The sequence below is a fragment of the Psammomys obesus genome, unplaced genomic scaffold (assembly GCF_907164565.1).
Source record: "Psammomys obesus unplaced genomic scaffold, mPsaObe1.curated_primary_1811, whole genome shotgun sequence".
Taxonomy (NCBI): domain Eukaryota; kingdom Metazoa; phylum Chordata; class Mammalia; order Rodentia; family Muridae; genus Psammomys; species Psammomys obesus.
Window position 1 is genome coordinate 38,459,070 of NW_026587216.1, and position 20,974 is coordinate 38,480,043.

The window sequence follows — 20,974 nt, forward strand, 5'->3', positions numbered from 1 at the left end:
GTTCCCTAGCTACATGTTACAGCTGTGTAGCTTGGTTACACAACTAACCAAGTTGTCTTCTTGTAGGATGCCTAACAATGGGAGTAGAGGCTGTCTCTGATGCTCTTGCAGGCTTTTGTGACCCTTTTCCTAATACTGGGTTGCCTTATGCAGCCTTAATTTGAATCATACTGCAGCTTGATGTGCTATGTTTGGTTGATACCCCTGGGAGGCCTGAAGAGAAATGGAGGAACGGTAGAAATGGAGAGGGGGGAGATGAGTGGGGAGTTGGGAGGGATGAGAAGAGGGATGCGAAACTGTGATTGGAATGTAAAAAATAAAAGATAGATAGATAGATAGATAGATAGATAGATAGATAGATAGATAGATAGATGAATAAGTAAAACTTTCTATAGATCCTAGGCCCAGTGCAAATTACTGTATTACCAAACTGCAGTAGATTTCCTTTTACTACATTTTGGTGTTGAATACACACATGTAAACTCACTCTACAGAGTGAATCTGCTGGTTGGCCTTGATGCCATGGGCTTACAGTCTGTGCACTCAAAAGGCATGGAAAGAAGACAAAAGAAAGAGGAAAGAGGAGAAGGTAAAAGGAGTTGGGAGCAGGATTATCAAGCTAAGTGGGATTCCAGGGCCAAAGTATATGTAAATAATAAGCTTCTGTTTTTCAGTAAAGTCTCAACACAATGAACCATATACTTAAAACCATATATGTTAGGGGTTGGTCTAATGCTTATATTTTGATGCTAATTGCTGGCCCTCAAGATCTAGTTCCTGCCCCATCCTTGTTGTATAAACCTGTCTAAGACATTATTCCAGATTGGTTAATAAAAAAAACCCTGTACCTGGGCAGGAAGGAAAGAGGTAGGTGTGACTAAGGTTCCCAGGCTTTGGGGACAGGAGAATCATGGGAAAAGGACAGGACAGACAGGAAGAGAGGAGGAAGGAGGATACCACGATGGGTTAACATAGAGAAGGAACCATGTGGGCTACAAGGAAGACCTCCAAGGATGGTGGATAGAGAAAGCAACCCAGATGAAGAATAAGCAAATATTTATAGAATATGGATGGGAGATAGGCCAAACAGAAATGGTTAAGGCAGATGTCATTGGATGGGGGCTGGGAAGTGGTTGGTGAAGTTATTGAGACAGCATAGGTAGAATATCTGCCCAGCCCAAGGTAAATGAGGCGATTATAAAATATAACAGGCATCTTCGTCTTAATGATTGTGATAGTGTGTTAAATAATACCACTGAAATAATTATAATTAGCCCGATACCATTTATTTTCAACAACATATCTATTGTTGAAGCCCTAAGTTGTGGTATTCACATATACCAGAGACCACAAAAAGCTGAAAGCTGTGGCTGGACACAAACACATGACCACATAGGCATTTTATAGAATATGTAATTCAACGTATGTGAAATCTACCTCTGCACATTGAACTTCAATCAAGGACATTCCCAGTATCATTCAATACCATCAATCATTGGTCAAAAAAATGCACCACAGGCTTACCTACAGGTTGGTCTGATGGAGCCATTTTCTCAACTGAAGTTCCCTCTTCTCAGTTGACTCTAACTTGTGTCAAGTTGACAAGAATAGAAAAAAAAAAAAGACTAACTAACCAGGACATTGTGTGTGTGTGTGTGTGTGTGTGTGTGTGTGTGTGTGTATGTGTGTGTGTGTGATGCCACAGTATATAAGTGGAGTTCAAAGGACAACTGACTTAGTCATTGTTCTATTGCTATGAAGAGACACCATGACCATGGCAGCTCTTATAAAAGAAAGCATTTAACTGAGGCCTTGCTTTCAGTTTCAGAGGTTTTGTCTACTATCATCATGGAGGGGAGCATGGTGGCATGCAGGCAACTGCTGGATCGGTAGCTGAGAACTATATCATGATCCATAAGCTGAGAGAAAAAGGCTCTGGGCTTGTCATGGGCTTTTGAAAACCTCAAAGGCAAATCCTCAATGACACACTTCCTCCAACAAGGCCACACCTCCTAATCCTTTTAATCCTTTCATATTGTGCCACTCCCTGGTGACTAAGCATTCAAATATATGAGCTTATGGGAGCCATTCTTATTCAAACCACAACAGTTTATGAGATTCAATTCTGACCTTCATGTTCGGCAGACTTGGCAGAAGCCTTTACCTGCTAAGCCATCTTACCATCTCAAATGTGAACACTTCTAAATCCCACATAATAATTACTATACTTATGAGTTTGTACTTTATTAAATATTAAATGTATTCTTATTAATTATAACTTTATGACAGATGCCTGAAGAGGATTCCTAGCACGCTGTGACTAAGATTAGCTAACTATGTAGTTATGAAGTAAATTTCAAAGGCAGTATGTTACCAATTAACTTTCCATTGATGGACTTTTTCTTCAAATAGCACTCAAAGATTTTCATCATCTACATAATAATAATTGACTGTATGTACTTCACTGCCAAAGCCCAGAAGACAGAGGAGTGCCAGACAGGTGGGCTGATACTTAAATGGCCCAAATAGTCACCAGTTGCTTTCTCATGACATGCTAATAATGAAATTCCAGAATTTTTTCCTAGTGTCCTATAGAGCAGTTAGCTCTTCTATTGATTCCATTAATTATCTAGTGGCCTCTTACAGAGTAAGCCTGACTTCCTGCAGCTTCCCGTAATGTTGACAACACTCATCCTCAAATACTGAAGAGGATCACCCTAGCCCCTGACTTCTGTGAAGCCTTTGTTATGGAAATGATTGATGGCATGGGCCAAACTCAGTAGAGACTATCAAAAGCACAAAAATAAAACCATAAACATTGCTGCTATGATCTACGATCTACAGGAGATTTGTGAATTGAAGGGTTGGTCCCCAAGGCAGCAGGGTTCAAGTGTTCAGATTTGGTTCAAAGGAAGTGATCAGTCCAGTCGTAAGGGCTCTGACTTCCTGGTTGTAGCCATTCACTTATGATTGATGGATTCATAACTTGATCAAATTATTGAGAGCCAATTAGAAACACTAGAATCTGGCCTAGTTGGAGGAAATAGATCTCTGGTAGTGTCTTTCCTCTCCATGTCTCTCTGTTTCCTGACTGCTAGAAAGGGATGCTCCACCACACATCCCCACCATCATGTTCTGCCCCAGCTGGTTATAGACTCAATCTATGAACTAAAATAAACCTCCCCTTCCTTTAAGTTGTTTCTCTCAGGACATTTGCCCCATCAGTAAACAATGTACTTGTGGGATTATATGAGCCTTGAAACTGAGGAAGCCAGCCAGGAGCAAGAGTAAGGTCAAAACACCAAAAACCTCATCTTGAGACCAGCAGGAGTAAGGACCAGTCCCATCCTGTTTGTGGGCCTGCATGCCCCAGTGCAAGTAGCCTTATGACCCCTACCTCTGCCACTCTTAGGGTAGTCAGGTAGCCCGGTGGCCAGATTTCAGGTTAAAACTTTTTTCCTATTTTCTCTGGAATTCCTGGAATTCCTCTCCATGCAAATGAAGGATTATGAGCACCTCAGCCACAGCCAATGATGCACATTCACCCTGAAAACCCCTATCAACTTCCCTAAAATTTATATAGCCCTTATTCCCCTCAACAAAGGAGAATTGTCTCATTGAAAACCATCTCAGAGAAGGCCTTTTCTCCCACCCTCAAGGAAATTCTGCTAACCCACCTGCCTGGTTGCTAACCCACCAGCCTGGTTAAGCTTCATTTCTTCCAATCCAGCCTGGCACACAATGGTGTTTGGATGCCCCTAGGGCAGTAGGGAACCCAGGCTGGTATGTGCTGGGGTCTGCATATTCATGTCTGTGCCTCATGTTCACATGTTGAAATCTTAACTTCCAAGGTGATGGTGCTGGGGGTGGAGAATCCAGGAACTTAATTAAGTCTTGAAGCTTTATCCATCTGGACTACAGTCCTTAAAAGAAAGACAAATGCAGTTCCTTCATCCTTTTACCATGTAAAGACACACTTAGAAGACACTGTCTATGCCCCAGAAGCTAAGCCCAACACCCAGTCAACAGCAGTTTGAAGTCTCCATTTTCCTTAACTGTTAAAAATAAATTTATACATTTATAAGCCACCTAATTTATGACATTTTATTATAGACACCCAAACAGACTAAGCCAAGCACTAAATGCTAATAATTACTTTATTTCGAAAGACAAGCCACATGAGACCATTAGGAAGCAAATGAAATAATAATTCAGCAAGAACTTTTATGACGTTGGATGTTAAGAATATCAGGCATATTCGTTTTCCCTCTGCTGACTGTCTTTTTCAACTAAAATGAAAATAGTGGGCCAAAGTCCCTCCTACGCATTTGGCTGCCCTTACAAGGGGTTACAAATAAACAGGTTTCTTTTCTGAAAAATCTAGACTCATGGCATTCCACACAGAACATCTACATGACTTACACAGCTTTAATCACTTGCAGTTCAAATATCACATTGAAAATTAATTTGACAACCAGTCTTTTTATGAAAACCAGAAGCAAGACTAACTACATCTATTTGTTAATTTACTGTTGCTATGTTAAAACACCGTAACTAAGGGCATCTTAGAGAAGAAAAAGGTAATTTGGGTTTATGGTTCTAGAGGGAAGTGTGCCAGCAAGCAACAGGAATGGCTGATGAAGCAGAAGCTGGTTCACATCTTAAGCCACAAGCAGGAAGCAGAAAGAACACACTTGGAATGGTAGGAGTTTTGAAACTCTCAAAGCCCACCACAAACACATTGTAATTCCTAAAATCAATGTGTAAGCCCCACATGCTCAGAAACCAGGTGACTTCTTTAAATTGTAGATCTTGGGAAATAGCAAAGCCTCATGGGTAAGTATGGTACCCTACAAATTTGTCCTTCAAAGTCCCTGCAACATGTGGTTCAAGGTCATTCCACTGGGAAATTCTGGGAGAATGGTCTTGACCAAAGTCCATCTGCAGGTCAGTATTCAATATTTAATAATTGCTTGCTTTAAATTTGGCCCAAAATGATGAAGTCAGTTTTTCTAGAGAATTGCAGGATTAGCAGTCATATCTCCTAAACATACCCAGACAATGCCACAAACTGGAAAGTATTCAAATGCCCAAGACTATGGGGAATGTCTCATGCAAACCACCATAGATAACAAGGAATTTGTGCAAGACCACAAGTATGCTTCAAGCCCTCATGACCTGTAGAAGATACAGTGTGTGCCATCTTGTTTAAGGCTCCAATAGGTCCACAGAGATAGGTCTCTATACCATAGCTAAGGCTTCAAAGTGAAGTGCTGGCTTCCTATCAAGGAAGACTGTGGCTTTGAAATGTTGTTTGAGAAAGGATCTGTGTTTTAACACCAGTTCTGGGACAGGCTCTATGGAGAAGGATCTGAGTCCGAGGAACAAAACTGGAAAGGCAAAGTATACTGTGACTGTAAATCTCCATGAGCTATGGGAGCCCAGGCAGACTCCTCCAGAAGCTTAGTAAATGTGGAACTAGAGGAGTGGGTTAGTGTAGGCATAAGCTTACTGTATAATTCAAATTCTGATTTCTGTACCCCCCATATTTGGTTGCAGTCCTTGTTCTAATAATCTCTTGTCTCAACGTTGTATAAACACCGCTCTCCAGTTGTCCCCTGATATGCCAATAAAGCAGCTTACTGCCAATCATTGAGTAAGGGAGAGAGTGGGGCTGGACTTTCTGCCAGTCAGGGGAAGAGGAGTTAGAGAAGGAAGTAGAGAATTGAGCCACAAGAGAGGTCCAAGAGACATCCACAGAGTAGCTGGAGCAGGCAAAGCTACAAAGTGCACTTGTCTCTGGGATATATGCTGAGAGAAAACCAGATTAGCTTAGTGGGGTAAGGATAGAGTAATAGCTGCTCAGGTAATGTGTTGAGAAGCTTATTATTAAACAAATATAATAGAGTCTCAATAATTTGTGTGATTTCCGGTTTAAGAGAGAAACTGAGAAACAAACACAGTTATATAAAATTAACTTTTAACAGGTTAGGATGGGCATCACACATAGACAAGCCAAGAAGAATGATGACCAAAACCAAACCAAACCAAACAAACAAACAAGCCATCAAGTGAACCCCAGAGGTTATGGCTAAGAAAGGTGTTACTCTTTGTTTCATGGGTAATGGAGTCTGCAGCTTGGGTTCCTAGCAAGATGACTGATTATTGGGTACACATTTGGGAAACATCATCCCTGCAGCCAGCAAAGGCTCTGGCTTGTGAGCAGAAACTCTCAGAAGAGCTGCAACTGGCATTGATAAGTGGCCCCCACATAAAGAAAGGAAGGAATCTCTTGCTGCAGCTGCTGCTACAGTGGCTTTAAGATCCAAAAAGAGTAATTGCCATGATGTTGGAAACAGGTCTTAGTTATGGTGTTTTATCATAACAACAGGCGGAGATAAAAGAAGGGTTCTGCATATAAAGCAGAGGGGACTCTCTTACCAATAAAGCAGGGTGGGTGTTAAAAATTAAGAAGAAGCAAGAATCAACTGATATTCTCTGTGAGAGATTTATTAGGAGGGAAGGGGGAGCAGGACATGGAGAGAGAGAGAGAAAAGGGAAGGGGCACCCCAAGAGAGAGAAAGAGAGACAGAGAGAGAGAAAGAGTAAGAGGGTAAGAGAGAGAAGTAAGAGAAAGTAAGAGAGAGCACACGTGTCGGGGTTAGCCCTTTTAGGGGCAAGGTAACCATGCCTTCCAGGTGTGGCCACCTGGCTGGCGACACAAGATGACATCATAGGTTGCTGGGTAACACAGGAGCAGGTTGTGTTCCAAAATACTAACATTCCTCCCTTTTTCTATAATTAAAAAATGGGGAGCTTGGGCTGCTTTTTATAAGGTAAGTTAAAGTATATAAATTTAGGCTCATTGGAAGCAGCTCTTGGTTGTCATGAAAGGGTTTGAGAGAGAGAAGAATTATAGCAACAAAATGGTCAGATTGCAAGGTCAAGAGGAAGGGAAGCCTCTGCCCTGGAAAATTTAGGGTAGAGGGTTGTCAATAGAGGGAGTTGCCAGTCATGCAAGGCAGCAGGTAGGGACTAGGGAACGCTGGGAGAACCTGGAGCCGCCTGTCCTGGTCCTGAAGCACACCATTTCGGCCTTTTGTTAACAACAAGTGAATAACGGGCATAGATTCTCTTCTGGCTACTCCCTGCTGACACTGGGGGCGCTGTAGGGAGGTCAAAAGGCTGAAATGTTGGCCAAGCCCAGGAAGAATAGGCTGCTTTGGTGCTGTCCAGGGTCTGTGAGAACATCCATGGCTGGGAGGGAAGGTGCAGGTTCAGTTTGTTGGAAGTCTGTGAGGTCAGAGCTGAACACCTGCAGCTTGTTGGAAGTCTGTGAGGTCAGAGTTGAACACCTGTAGCTGCTTTGGTGCTGTTGTGGCTATAGGAAACATCTGTGTCTAGCAGGACAGTGAAACACATATATAGGCAAAAGATAAAGTTGAGTAGGCGGCCAATGCACCATTGTTACTATTTAAAAAAATATGAGGCTGGTTAACCGATATTCTCTGCAAGGAGTTTATTAGGAGGAAAGGGGGAGCAGGACATGGGGAGAGAGAGAGAGAGAAAAGGGAAAGGGGATGGGTGCCCCAAGAAAGAGAGAGAGAGAGAGACAGAGAGACAGAGAGAGAAAGAGTAAGAAGGTAAGAGGGTAAGAGAGAGAAGTAAGAGAGTGTAAGAGAGGGAAAGTAAGAGAGTAAGAGAGAGACCACGTGTCGGGGTTAGCCCTTTAAGGGGCAAGGTAACCACGCCTTCCAGGTGTGGCCACCTGGCTGGCGATATATGATGACATCATAGGTTGCTGGGTAACACAGGAGCAGGTTGTGTTCCAAAATACTAACAGTGGGGGCATCGTTGGAGATGATGAGAACCAAGACTGAAGCTTCCTTTACCTGCCACGGAGCTTCAGCTTCCTCCGTTATGGAACTGTTGGGTTTGTGTTGCTAAATATTGTCCCATTGTGCGGCTAACTGGCCTGGATCGTACTGCCCTTTTAGTCTTTCAAATGGGATTAGAAACAAGGTCCTCTCAGACTGGAATAATTTTTTGGTTTTTTATTTTCTTTTATTTTTAAAATTCTTTTTTTCTTCACAATTTATTCATTATATATCCCAATTGAAGCCCTCTCCCTCAACTCCCCAAGTCCCACCCTCCTTCTCTCTTCCCCTCATGTTCTTCCCCTAGTCCACTGAAAGGGGGGGGGGATCCTCCACTATTGCCATCTGCCCATAGCTTGTTAAGTCTCATCAGGACTGCTTGGATCCTCTTCCTCTGTGGCCTGGCAAGGCTGCATCATCAGGGGCGAGTGATCAGAGAACAGTCAATTGAGTTCATGATAGAGACAGCCCCTGATCCCTCACTGAGAGATCCACATGGAGACTGAGCTGTCAATAGACCAATTCTAAGCAGGAAGTCTAGGTCCTCTCCATGCATGGTCCTCCATTGGTGCATCAGTCTCTGCAGGAACCCCTGGGCTCAGATATTTTAGTTTTGTTGGTCTTCTGCACCCTCCATGTCCCTCTAATCCCATGTCTCTCTTCCTCCATAAGACTCCCTGCATTCTGCCCAAAGTTTGGCCCTGAGTCTTAGCATCTGCTTTAATTCCCTGTCGGGTAGATCCAACTATCCAGAATATATAAAGAACTCAAGAAATTATACACCAACAAACCAAATAATCCAATTAAAAAATGGGGTACAGAGCTAAGCAGAGAATTCTCAATAGAGGAATATAGAATGGCAGAGAAACACTTAAAGAAATGCTGAACACCCTTAGTCATCAGGGCAATGCAAATCAAAACAACTCTGAAAGTCCATCTTATACCCATCAGAATGGCTAAGATCAAAAACTCAAGTGACAACACATGCTGGAGACTAGAATATTTTTAATACAATAATATAAATTTTAATACTCATTAAATTTTTATTTGTGTGTATACCAGATGTATGTGAGTGCTGCCACAGCCAGGAAAAAAAAAATTGTGAGCTGTCCAGTGTAGATATTGGAAAAGGAACTTGCATCCTCTAGAAAAACAGCAAGCATTCTTAAGTGTTCTTCCCAAAGCCCTGCCTTTTGTGCTCATAGTATTTTTCCTCCCACCTCTTCTGCCCGGCTGGACTTTATGCCCCAAGCCAACTAAGAGCCACACTTTCCCCTACTGCAGACTGTGCTTCATATTCTCTCTGAGAAACACACACATGCACACACACACGCACACACACAGTAATGGGCTGCTTTCCTTTGTTGTTGGGGATAGCCAGATCTCACTGGTTTACCATCAGACTGACATGGTCTTTAACAAAAGACTCCTGAAAAGACAAAATGTTTGTTTCGGGAACAAGTTTAAGTCACAATGTCAGTTTTCAAACCGTTCTGTAAAAGAAGTTTAACCTCAACACTCAGCAAGAAGAACCCTTTCCACCATGAATATGCTAATGGAAGTCTCCTCAGGTTAGCCCAGGCTGAAGCTCATGATGGAGTTTAGCATACAATAGCTATGTATTTGCACCATATTCACAGAGGCTATGGGAAGCCGGGGAGACGCCTGAGACCTTGTAGGTTCAGTCCTATGTATGCTAACCTTGTCCTTAAAAAGTTGCCAGTGAGCAGTTAGCGTGTAGAACTTGGACACTCTAGACAGCAGGACAATTCACATTCTGAGGCTGTGTCTAAAGGCACAAGGGTCCATCATGCTAATCAAACCAATGTTAAATTTAAGTTTAACAGCTTGTTTATTTGTAGAGTTTTCCATTTAATACACTCAAACCATAGTTGACCACGTTTAATTAAAACGCCAGAAAAAGAAATAATTCGTGATGATGAACCGCTGTATAATCTGGACTCCTCCACCGGTCTGTAATTGGACCAAGCCTCACTTCAAATCACCTTGCCCTGAGTTATTTCTGGAGGTTATTTGGGAGTGGGGGTGGGGGTGGGGAGTAAGATTCAAACATCTGTCTTCTTTCAATGTCTGTCTATAACGCCACTTATTTCTGTCAAGGCCAGGTCCCCTGAATCACCTCCTGCCACTGCAACTGTAGCGCACAAACAGTCCAGTTGGTTGTAAATACCCACGAACCTAAAATAACTTCTAACAGTAGTAGTGCACGCCTATGATCCCAGCATTCAGGAGGCAGGAGAACCATGAGTTCAAACTCAGCCAGAACGTCATGGGGAAATCATATCTCAAAAGTAAACTGCAGACTGGGGAGGTGGGCGCAGTATTCGCCATGGAGGCATGAGGACCAGAGTCTGGATCTCCGTCACCCACTGCCACCCTGCGATCCCAGGGCTTGGGAGCTGGAGTTGGAGGGTCCTTAAACCAAGCAGCTAGCATAGCTTGGCAGGAGTGTGCTCAATCAAGAAAGGCACTGACCTCTGGCTGCCATGTGCTTGTGCACACACAAACACAAAACAAAAACAACAAAAACGGGGCTGCAAAGATGACTTGGTGTGTAAAGCACTTGCTGAGCCAGTGTGAGGAAGATCCGAGTTCTGGTCCCAGAGCTCAAGTGAAGCCACCTGTGGGAGGGGTCTCCTGTAATCACAGTCTCCCTTGGTGAGAAAGGAAATGGTGGATGGAGAATCCCTGAAGGAAGGAAGCAGGCCTTCTAGCTGGCACACACAGGTGCAAACAAGAGACCCAGTCACCTGTCTAGTATGCCACCGCCCCTCACACACACATATACAGAAACACATGAATGCTTGCAGACACACATACACAAGATTTTTAATGTAATTAATTCTGTGCCATTTATTTACCTTAACTACTTCCAAAAGAGTTTCAATTGTTTTAAGTTTAAGCAATGGAACAAGGAGAAAGTGAGTTTGTTGAAGTGTAACGTCCAAAAGATAAAAGTGGACACAAAGATGAAAATGAGACACAGATTGTAGGCTGAGGTGCTGTGCATATTGCTGAGGTGGCCCGAATGGCCAGCAGCCACCACGAAAAGGGAATTATGGGTAAAGCCCATCCCAGTCTCACATAAACCTGACAAGCACTCTTTACACAGAGTCGAAAGGAAATCTGTCTTTATTTGAGTTCCTTTAATCCTGCTTCCTTGCAGTAGAGATGAGAACATGCGGGATATTTGTCATCTTCCATGGGAGTGAGATGCTAGCTGCTCACTTGTTTGTAAACATTTCTTTAGCTTAAAAGAAAAAAATGAGATCAGCAATTAGCCTACCCCTTTCCCTATTTCATCAAATGGGTGATCCAAAGAAACTTGATGAAGATTCCCCCAGGGAAGAAACAGGCTTTTAGCCTTCAATCTATTCATCTACCAAACTATTTGCAAACAAGTCTTATCAACTTTCTACTGCATAGTCTCACTGCACCATTTACACATTATTTCCCATTGCACAACTAGTCTGGTTTTGATTTGTTTTGTTGTTGTTTGGTTTTTCGAGACAGGGTTTCTCTGTGTAGCCTTGGCTGTCCAAGACTTGATTTGTAGACCAGGCTGGCTTCAAATTCACAGTGCCCTTCCTGCCTCTGCCTCCCCCTGAGAGCTGGAATTAAAGGCTGGCATCTCCTCGCCCGGCTAACTCTATCTATTTTTAAATTCTTTAATCCCATACCTCAGAAGAGTTAAGGCATACTTAGAAAAGACAGAAAGTGATCTTCTAACTGTGCTTCATATTTGTAGATTTTTTTTTTTTTCTGTGTCTGTTCTGGAACCAAATTTCCATTTACCTCAGAGATCCACAGTTATCTCAGTGACATTTATTATGGAACTAATAAGTTTGTATTATGAAACTTTGTTCCCATCAGAGATTATTTCAACACCGTCAGTGTTTTATGGCTTAGGAATGGGAAATATGTCATTTAATCCAAGCGTTGTAGATATAATCTCTGCCCTAGTATGTTTTCTGTTGCTATGCTAAAACAAAACAAACAAACAACAAAAAGCAGGAAAGAAGGGGATCTTTTCAACTTATGCTTTGCAGCCCATCAGTGAGGGACACCAGGACAGGAGCTTGAAACAGGAACTATGGAAGAACGCTGCTTCCTGGCTTGCTTACTCAACTACTTTTCTTACACAGTCCAGGCCCATCTACCCAAAGATAGTATTGCCCACCCTGTGCTGGGCACCCCTTCATGAATTAGCAATTAAGAAAATGTCCCCCATCGACATGCCACTGGGCAATCTGTTGAAGCAATTCTGAGATTCCCTCTTCCTTCATTTGTCTATGTTTGTGATGAGCTGACAAAAGCTAAGTACCGTAGTCTTGCTAGTAGAGATGTCGAATAGAGTGATGTTGTTAGGCCTTTTCTCTACATCCCCAAAGAAGAAAAATAGATCAGCAAAAAGATGCCAAAATCATTCCCCAAAACCACAGGAAACATAATAACAAAGCGGGAAACAGTATATCACTCTTCAGAAAATGAGGACCCTGGAGCAGTGAACATCAATTCAACAATTTAATGTGGCTCATCAACATTTATATTACAAGAGGAAATGATAATCAAGGCTAAAAAGGTGGGCTGACTCTGGTAATGTCATTGACACGATGCTTCACTGAGTCATTTTCAATTAAAGATATTGGAGAGTTACAACTTCCAATACACATACTGTAGCTAAGATTCCATGCCAGAAAGAGAGAGACCAATAGCCTCTCTGGTCACTGCAGCCCAGACTGGTGTTGGAATCCCCAGACTTCCACAGACTCCTTTTCTGCCACACCCCATGCTGAAGGAATAACTGAAAACTGTCAGGGGAAGCAGAGACCCTTCAATTAAATCAAACACTATGTTAAAATGAGAATTAGGAGACTTTGATTAGGGTATGACCCCATCAAATCCCAAACCTCATTTTGCTGATAGAGAGCACAGAAGAAAAGAAAAATGCAAAAAGGTGGAATCCACAGTGTGCCAGTTAAAGCGGCACTACAAGCTGTAGAGAGAAAACAGATGACATTTGGGGATGTTTAAAGAACATGGCTGGACTGTCAACCAGGAGTCTGCAAGGTTATGGCTACTTCTAGCAAGTATGAAGCAACTCAAAAAAATCCCAGAAAAAAAAAAAATTCACTTTTGGAAAATCCTCTGTTCTAGTCAGCAGGGTGCCCTGACCTGAGCTACCCTACTTGGTAAATGGGAATGAACACTAAAAGAATCAGAAAGGTAAAGTCCTGACAGCAGAGGTCTAACATTTATTTGCATGAAGACCTTAGTCTCAGTCATTGTACAAAAACAGTCTTCAAACAAAGCTAATATAGAGATAGTGTCATAAGCATCAAGGTCCCCATGCATCATATTTTAAAACTTAAATTCCTTTTAATAAGCTCTTAAGTCTTGTTTTTGAATGTTACAGGAATGTTGTCTTTTAAATGCTTGCATTTTGCAGTACTCTGTAGCTAAAGAGAAATCTCAAGTGCAGTTTTACATGACTGGGTATTAAATGTTTCTTTTGTTTTATTTGCATTGAACCATGGGGTCTTATGCATGCTAAGCATGTGCTCTGCTATGGAGCTGTACTCCCAACCCCACAAGGACCTTACAGCTGTTCTGAGTCCTGAAATACATGTAAGAGTTGAGTACATAACATTTCAGGTAAAATCTATTAGGTCCACTCATAATTAGCATGATTCCTAGGAACTAGCCAGAAATATTTATTTGTCGATCCCTCAACCTTCCTGTGTCATTGAAAGCGGGATAAGACCCAGTGTTGAGCCCAAGCCTTTGATGCCTGTGAGCCTCTTTGAAGACAGGCACTAATTGTGCTCCATCACAATGACAAGACTGTGTCACCTGCTTCTTGTACTCAACTCAATTCTGTCTCTTAGGAACAAGGGTCAGGGAATATAGGCAACTAAATCAGGATGTCCCAGAAATGTAACACAGAAATAGACTTAACATGATTCCCATAAATAAAACAGGACATTGAGTGCAAAATACTGAGTGTAGCATTTTCCAGAAGAATGTCCACTAGTGCTTAATTCTTTTGAACCAGCTTGTTATTCACTAATATTATACAAGATCGAGTAACTGAGGTAAATAAGGGCACCTCCAGAAGTAGGTGGTAAGACACTTCAGGGACCAAAGGGGAGTGAGGAAGCTGCAACAGAAGTGAAGGCCAAATCCACTTAACAACCAATAAACAAGGAACGCTTTGCGCAGAACCCTGACACTTTTTGTGACATAAAATCTTTTAAGGTTCACTCAATGTTTGTCCTCATCTAGTTCTCCAAAGCAGCAGCATCCAAATACCCAGAATCTGCCCCAAGTGAGTATGAGATTGTCCTGTAATGAGTTGTCCCTGCCCTGGGGATAGGAGGCCATCTGCTGCTTTCCAGTCACATTGGGGTAGAAAAACACATAAATGTATGTTATGTGCTTGCATGGTCCACCTTCCCAAACACCATGCTAACACCTCTGCTAACTTGTTCAGTACATAAGAAGCACATTTTGAGTACCCTTCCAAAATATTTTGCTAGGTCAAAATGATTTTATTTTATGTCTCTTTTAGCAGTTTTACTGATAAGAAGCTGAGTCTTAAAAATCTAAGAATAAAGAGCCAACTGAAACTAGTGGGTAGATTTAAACCAGATCCTACTAATTGGCCCTTAAGCCCATGCTCTTTCCCCAATGCTGTAGTCTTCCATAAATGATGGTAGCAAGCGCAACAGTAATTAATCAACAGGGCACACCATTTCTGAAACTTTCAGCCCCCCTATTTTTTCTTTAGCTCCCCAACATTAGCATTTCTTTTCAAACAGTTGTTAGTCCTTTACATTCCCCATCTCCAATTGACTGTGGCTATAGTCTCTCCACCAGATTAACAATGGCCTTCTCTGCTACCAGTGAGCTTGTACCTCAGATGGTCTGTGCAGGGTGATAAATATGGACCTCTCTGAATTTTCTACAGGTAGATATCAAGTTAGACCAGCACCATTAATTGAAGAAGCTATATTTTTTTTCCATTGTATGGTTTTTGCTTCTTTGTCAAAAATCAAGTATCCATAGGTGTATGGGTTTATTTCTGGGTCTTTGATTTGATTCCATTGATCCATCAGTCTGTTCTGGCCTTTTCTTCTTTTTTTTTTTTTGGGGCGGGGGAGGAAGGGAGACTTTTGATGACTGCTTCTATTTCCTTAGGGGATATAGTACTATTTAGTTTTTTGTTTATATTATCCTGATTCAACTTTGGAAGTGGAATCTATCAAGAAAATTGTCCATTTCATTTAGATTTTCCAATTTTTTGGTACATAGGCTTTTGAAGTAAGACCTAAAGACAGTTTGAATTTACTCAGCGTCTGTTGTTATGTCTCCCTTTTCAATTCTGATTTCGTAGATTTGGATAGTGTCTCTCTACCTTTTAATTAGTTTGGCCAAGGGATGGTCTATCTGGTTGATTTTCTCGACGAAACAGGTCTTGGTTTCATTGATTCTTTGAATTGTTCTCTTTGTTTCTAATTTACTGATTTCAGCCCTGATTTTGACTATATCCTGCTGTCTACTCCTCCTGGGAATGTCTGTTTCCCCCATCCCTAAGGCTTTCAGGTGTGCTGTTAAATTGATTGTATGATGTGTCTCCAGTTTCTTTATGAAGGCACTTAATGCTATGGCCTTTCCTCTGCTCATAATGAGGAAATGAGCACTGCTTTCATTATGTCCCATAAGTTTGGGTATGTAGTGCCTTCATTTCCATTGAATTCTAGGAAGTCTTTAGTTTATTTCTTTATTTCTTCCCTGACCCAGCTGTCATTCAATAGAGAGTTTTTCAGTTTCTGTGCATGTGTAGGCTTTTTGTTGTTTCTGTTGCTGCTGAGGTCCAGCTTTAAGCCATGATGGTCTGATAAGATACAAAGGTTTATTTCAATGGTCTTGTATCTGTGCAGGCTTGCTTTGTGACCAACACCAGGGTCAGTTTTGGAGAAGGTTCTGTAAGTTGCTGTCAAAGAAGGTATATTCTTTTGTGCTTGGGTAAAAGTTCTGTAGATGTCTCTTAGGTCCATTTGATTCAAGACCTTTGTTAGTGTCATTATTTCTCCATTTAGTTTCTGCTTCATTAAACTGCCCTTTGGTGAGAGTGATGGTATTGAAGTCTCCCACTGTTAACATGTGGAAATTGATAGATGATTTAAGCTTTAATAATGTTTATTTTACAAATGTGGGTGCCCTTGTATTTGGGGATAGATGTTCAGAATTGAGATGTCATCTTGGTGGATTTTTCCTTTGATGAGTATGAAGTGTCCTTCCTCATCTCTTTTGATTAATTTTGGTTGAAAGTCTATTTTATTAGATATTCTGATATCCAGCTTGCTTCTTGAGTCCATTTGCTTGTCTATCTTTGTCACTGAGGTGTGTTTCTTGTATGCAGCAGAGTGTTGGGTCCTGTTTATTCATCCTTTCTGTGTTTGTCTGTGTCTTTTTATTGGAGAGTTGAGTCTATTGATGTTGAGAGCTATTACTGACCAGTGACTGTTAGTTCGTTTTATTTTGATGTTGGTTGTGGTAGTGTTTGTGTACTTTTGGTTTTGGGCTGTAGTGAGGTTATTTTTATCCTGTGTTTTTTGGGGTGTAGTTAACCGTCTCAGGTGGGAGTGTTCCTTCTGGTACGTTTTGTAGGGCTGGGTTTGTGCATAGATATTGTGTAAATGTGGTTTTGTTGTAGAATATCTTGTTTTCTCCACCTGTTGTGATTGAAAGTTTTCCTGGTAGTCTGGACTGGAATCTGTGGTCTCTTAGGGTTTGCAAAATGTCTGCCCAGGGACTTCTGGCTTTTGTTATCTCTGCTGAAAAGTCAGGTGTGATTCTGATAGGTTTAGCATTATATGTTACTTGGCCTTTTTTCTCTTGCAGCTTTTAATGTTTTCTTTGTTCTGTACATTTAGTATTTTGATTATTATGTTGCGGGAGGATTTTCTTTTCTGGTCTAATCTATTTGGTGTTCAGTAGGTATCTTGTATGCTTATAGGCATCTTCTTCTTGAGATTGGGTAAATTTTCTTCCATGATTTTGTTGAAAATATTTTCTGAGCCTTGGAGACAGGAATCTTCTCTTTCTTGTATTCCTATTATTCTTAGGTTTTTGTCTTTTTTTGCTGTTCTTGATTTCTTGGATGTTTGTGTCAGGAAATATTTAGACTTAACATTTTCTTTGACAGATGAATCAGTTTCTTCCATTGTATCTTGTACACCTGAGATTCTTTCCTCCATCTCTTGTATTCTGTTGGTGATGCTTACCTCTGTAGTTCATGTTTTCTTCCCCAAGTTCTTCATCTCCAGGATTTTCTCAGTTTGTGCTTTTTTTTATTATTTCTATTTAAATCTTGAGATCATGAACCATTTTATTGATTTCCTTTACCTATTTGTTTGTGTTTTCCTGCATTTCTTTAAATAATTTGTTCAATTCTTTCACCTGTTTGTATTTTCCTGTATTTCTTTGAGTAATTTATTCAATTCCTCTCTAAAGTCCTCAAATTGTTTGGCTGTTTCTCCATGTATTTCTCTAAGGATTTTGTTTGTTTCCTCCATTATCATTTTCATAAGCATAGACTGAAGGTCATTTTCTTGTGTTTCAGTTGTACTAGGGTATCCAGGGCCGCTTGTCCCAGGATAACTGGGTTCTGGGAATACCATTCTACTCTGACTTGTGTTGATTGTTTTTAAACACTGGCCTTTAGCTCTATGGTTGTCTCTGGTGTTTGCTGGTTGTTCCTGGTGTCTGATATCCATGACATTGGCTGTCTGTTCCCAGAACCTGCTGGTTTTCTCAGACCTTTGTGATCCAGTAGGTCCTGCAAGTCCCCTCAAGACAGCTAGTCAGGCTGATCCAAAGGCTGGATCCACATGTCCCTAGAGTCCAGAGTCATCTTCAGAATGGCAGGAGAAATCTGGAGGGACACAAAAGGGCACTGTTCTGAGTCAGCCTTGCATTTGCTGCTGTTTCTGAGTCTTCCGTGCTGGGGCTTGCTGGCCTAGTAGACATTGCACTCCCAGCACTCAGATTCATCTGGGCTCTGCCCTCTTGGTACCAGGATCCTGTATGCTAGCATTGTCCAGTCCGTCTCTACAAGAGGACCCCAGTAGAACCATGCATTGGCAAATAGGATGTTGTCTCTGGTATCTCTGTGCTGCCCTTTGGGAAGCGGGAGGAACCTGGGGTCTGGTTCCTAAAGCAGAGCACCCCTGGCACTGGGGACCTGCACTCTAGGCAGAAAGCACAGGGGGCTCACCTTGCAAAAAAACTCCTGGACCCAAGAGACTGCTACTGGGAACCTGAAACTGTGTGTCCCTAACTTCTAGACAGCTTACTTTCTTATAGAACCCAGGGCCACCAGTCTAGGGGTGGCCCCACCCACAATGGGCTGGGCCCTCCTTCATTAATCACTAATTAAGAAATGCCAACATTCAGATCTTATGAAGGTTTGTTTGTTTGTTTGTTTGTTTGTTTGTTTGTTTGTTTTTCATTTGAGGCTCACTTCTTTCTCATGATTCTACCTTGTGTCAAATTGACATAAAACTAGTCAGGACATTATCCAATATATCTCTGACTCCTGGCTTTCTTCCTAATTCGGTGATTTCCTGTTGTCTCCTCAGCTGGATCTATTTCCTTTGGTTTCTAACATTGGAGACTGAAGGGTTCACATCTCAGCCTGCTTCCTCATCTCTCTGTAGCCCCATTCAGACAACCTAAGCCAGTCCCATCATCAGCCACACCCAGCTGTTTTCCCCCGACAACCAAACACATGGATTACTCAGTCATATACACCTGTGTGTGTGTGTGTGTGTGTGTGTGTGTGTGTGTGTGTGTGTAGTTCTAGGATCATGCATTCACTTTTTTTCTATTGCTATGATAAATACAATAACAAAAAGCAACTTATAGAAGAAAGACTTTATTTGACCCACAGTTCCAGAGGGATAAGTGCCCATTACAGTGGGGAGGCATGGCAGCAAGGGGCAAGCATGGCAGCCAAAGCAGGAAGCTAACAGCTCACATCTTCAAATGCAAACAGAAAGCAAGAACATTAAATACTATGGTAATACTATACAATCTCCAATCCCATCCTCATGATTTAGTTCCTCAACCTCCCCAAACATCACCACCAACTGAAGATCAAATGTTCAAATACCAGAATCTTTGAGGGAAGTTTCTTATTCAAACTACCATAGACCCCTCCCACCAAGAATAAAAAACAAAACAAACAAATAAAAACATAGAAGCTGTTTTGTGACATTCTTCTTAAGGAAGACACAAACAAATATCCGCACACCCCGGACAGAGAAGCAATGACAGGCCAAGGACAACAAAGTCCCACTTGCTCAACCAACAGGTTTTTATTGATGTTACAGGAGCATAAGTGAAAGATTACTTACAGGAGCAGAAATAACTCAAAAAATAGTGCATCACAAAAGCCCATCTTAACACGAATGATGGCTCACAAAAGGTGAAATCCTAGAGCACATCGCAAAACTTGCTAGTAGCTCAGGAGACCATCTTTTCATGGTAGCTCACCATATCTGAGAGTGTCTCTTAGCAGTCTTTACTATTTATATAAGGTAGGAGATGGAGGAGCCTAGTGATTCTGGTCAGTTTCAGCGACTTCCTGAAGCTATTATTTGCCTTTTGAGTTTCTGTTTGTTTTCTGAGTTTTCAGGAGCTCCCTAAAGGATGGAATGTTTTATTTCTGAGAGAACTGCTACAAAGTAGATCCCTCTGGTCCCACATATAAAATGTAGTAGTATTTATATTAACCTGTGCATCTCTTCCATATACTTTAAATCATCTCCAGCTTACTTGTAATACCTTATACAATCTCAATGCTGTGTAAACAATTAATTATTCTGAATGCTTAGGAAATAATGACAATGTATAAGACTCCACCAATAAAACTGGCCTTATCTAGCATTCAGACATTTGTCATTTAACCGGGGTGGGATTTTCTCCACCAACTATTTTAAAATATTTAATTACTTGTCATAAATCATATTTGTTTATGTATGTTATAAAATTAATTATTCTTGCTATCCAAATGCATCTTTCTACCTGTTAGCACTCCTTTCTCTAGCCTCCCACTCCCCACCTCTTTTCTAGATTCTAGTAACCACTACTATGTTCTCTGTCTTTGTTTAGTTTGTGCTTATTTCTAAGGATTGAATTCAAAGCCTCTGCGTACAAGGTAAGTACTCTCTCACTGAGCTACATCCTTGGGCCCCACACTCTAGTTCTTTGAAATCAGCTTTCTGGTCTCTACAAACAAATGAGAACATAAGATCTTTATCTTTATGTGGTTAAATTTTATTCCACGTAACACTCTTTCATTCTACTCATATTGTTACAAATAACAACTTCATTTTTATTTTTTTAGTGCCAAGCAATACTCCACTATGCATACACATTTTCCTTATCTGTTCACCTGTTCATGGAGGTTGTTCCATATCTTGGTTACTATGAATACTGCTGCAATAAATGTGGGAGTGTGGATGTCTCTTCAGCCTATCTTAAGATTTAAGTTCTGTGGCTACCTCCCCAGTGGGTTGCTGGGCTGTATAGTTATTCTTTTTCTAAATAAATTCTATTTCTAGTTTTTTTGTAATAGTTACAGTGATTTATATTCTCACTCACAGTATATGAGAGGTCCCCTTTCTCTGAATCCTCACTAGCATTTGTTAAGCTAGGTGTTTTTGTTTTCTTGCCAATAGCTGTCTAACTGGGATCGCATGATGCTTTACTGTGGTTTTGATTTGTATTTCCCCAGTGATTAGTGATGTTAACCATTTTTTAAAATTCACTTGTTCATGAAGGTTGTAGAGGGAAATCTCATCCACGGGAAAGGATAGGGGCAGGTAGGCAGCTTTAGAATGGAGGTAGGAAGGGGCACCATGGCCTTTTACGGTCTACAAGAGACTGCAGTTTTGCAGCTCCAAAAACAGTGGGACAGAAACAAAATAGTAAAAGCAGCTGGCCGTGGGAGAAAAGACAGCATTTTGTTTGTTTGTTTAACCAAGATGGCTGCCGATCATGTGACT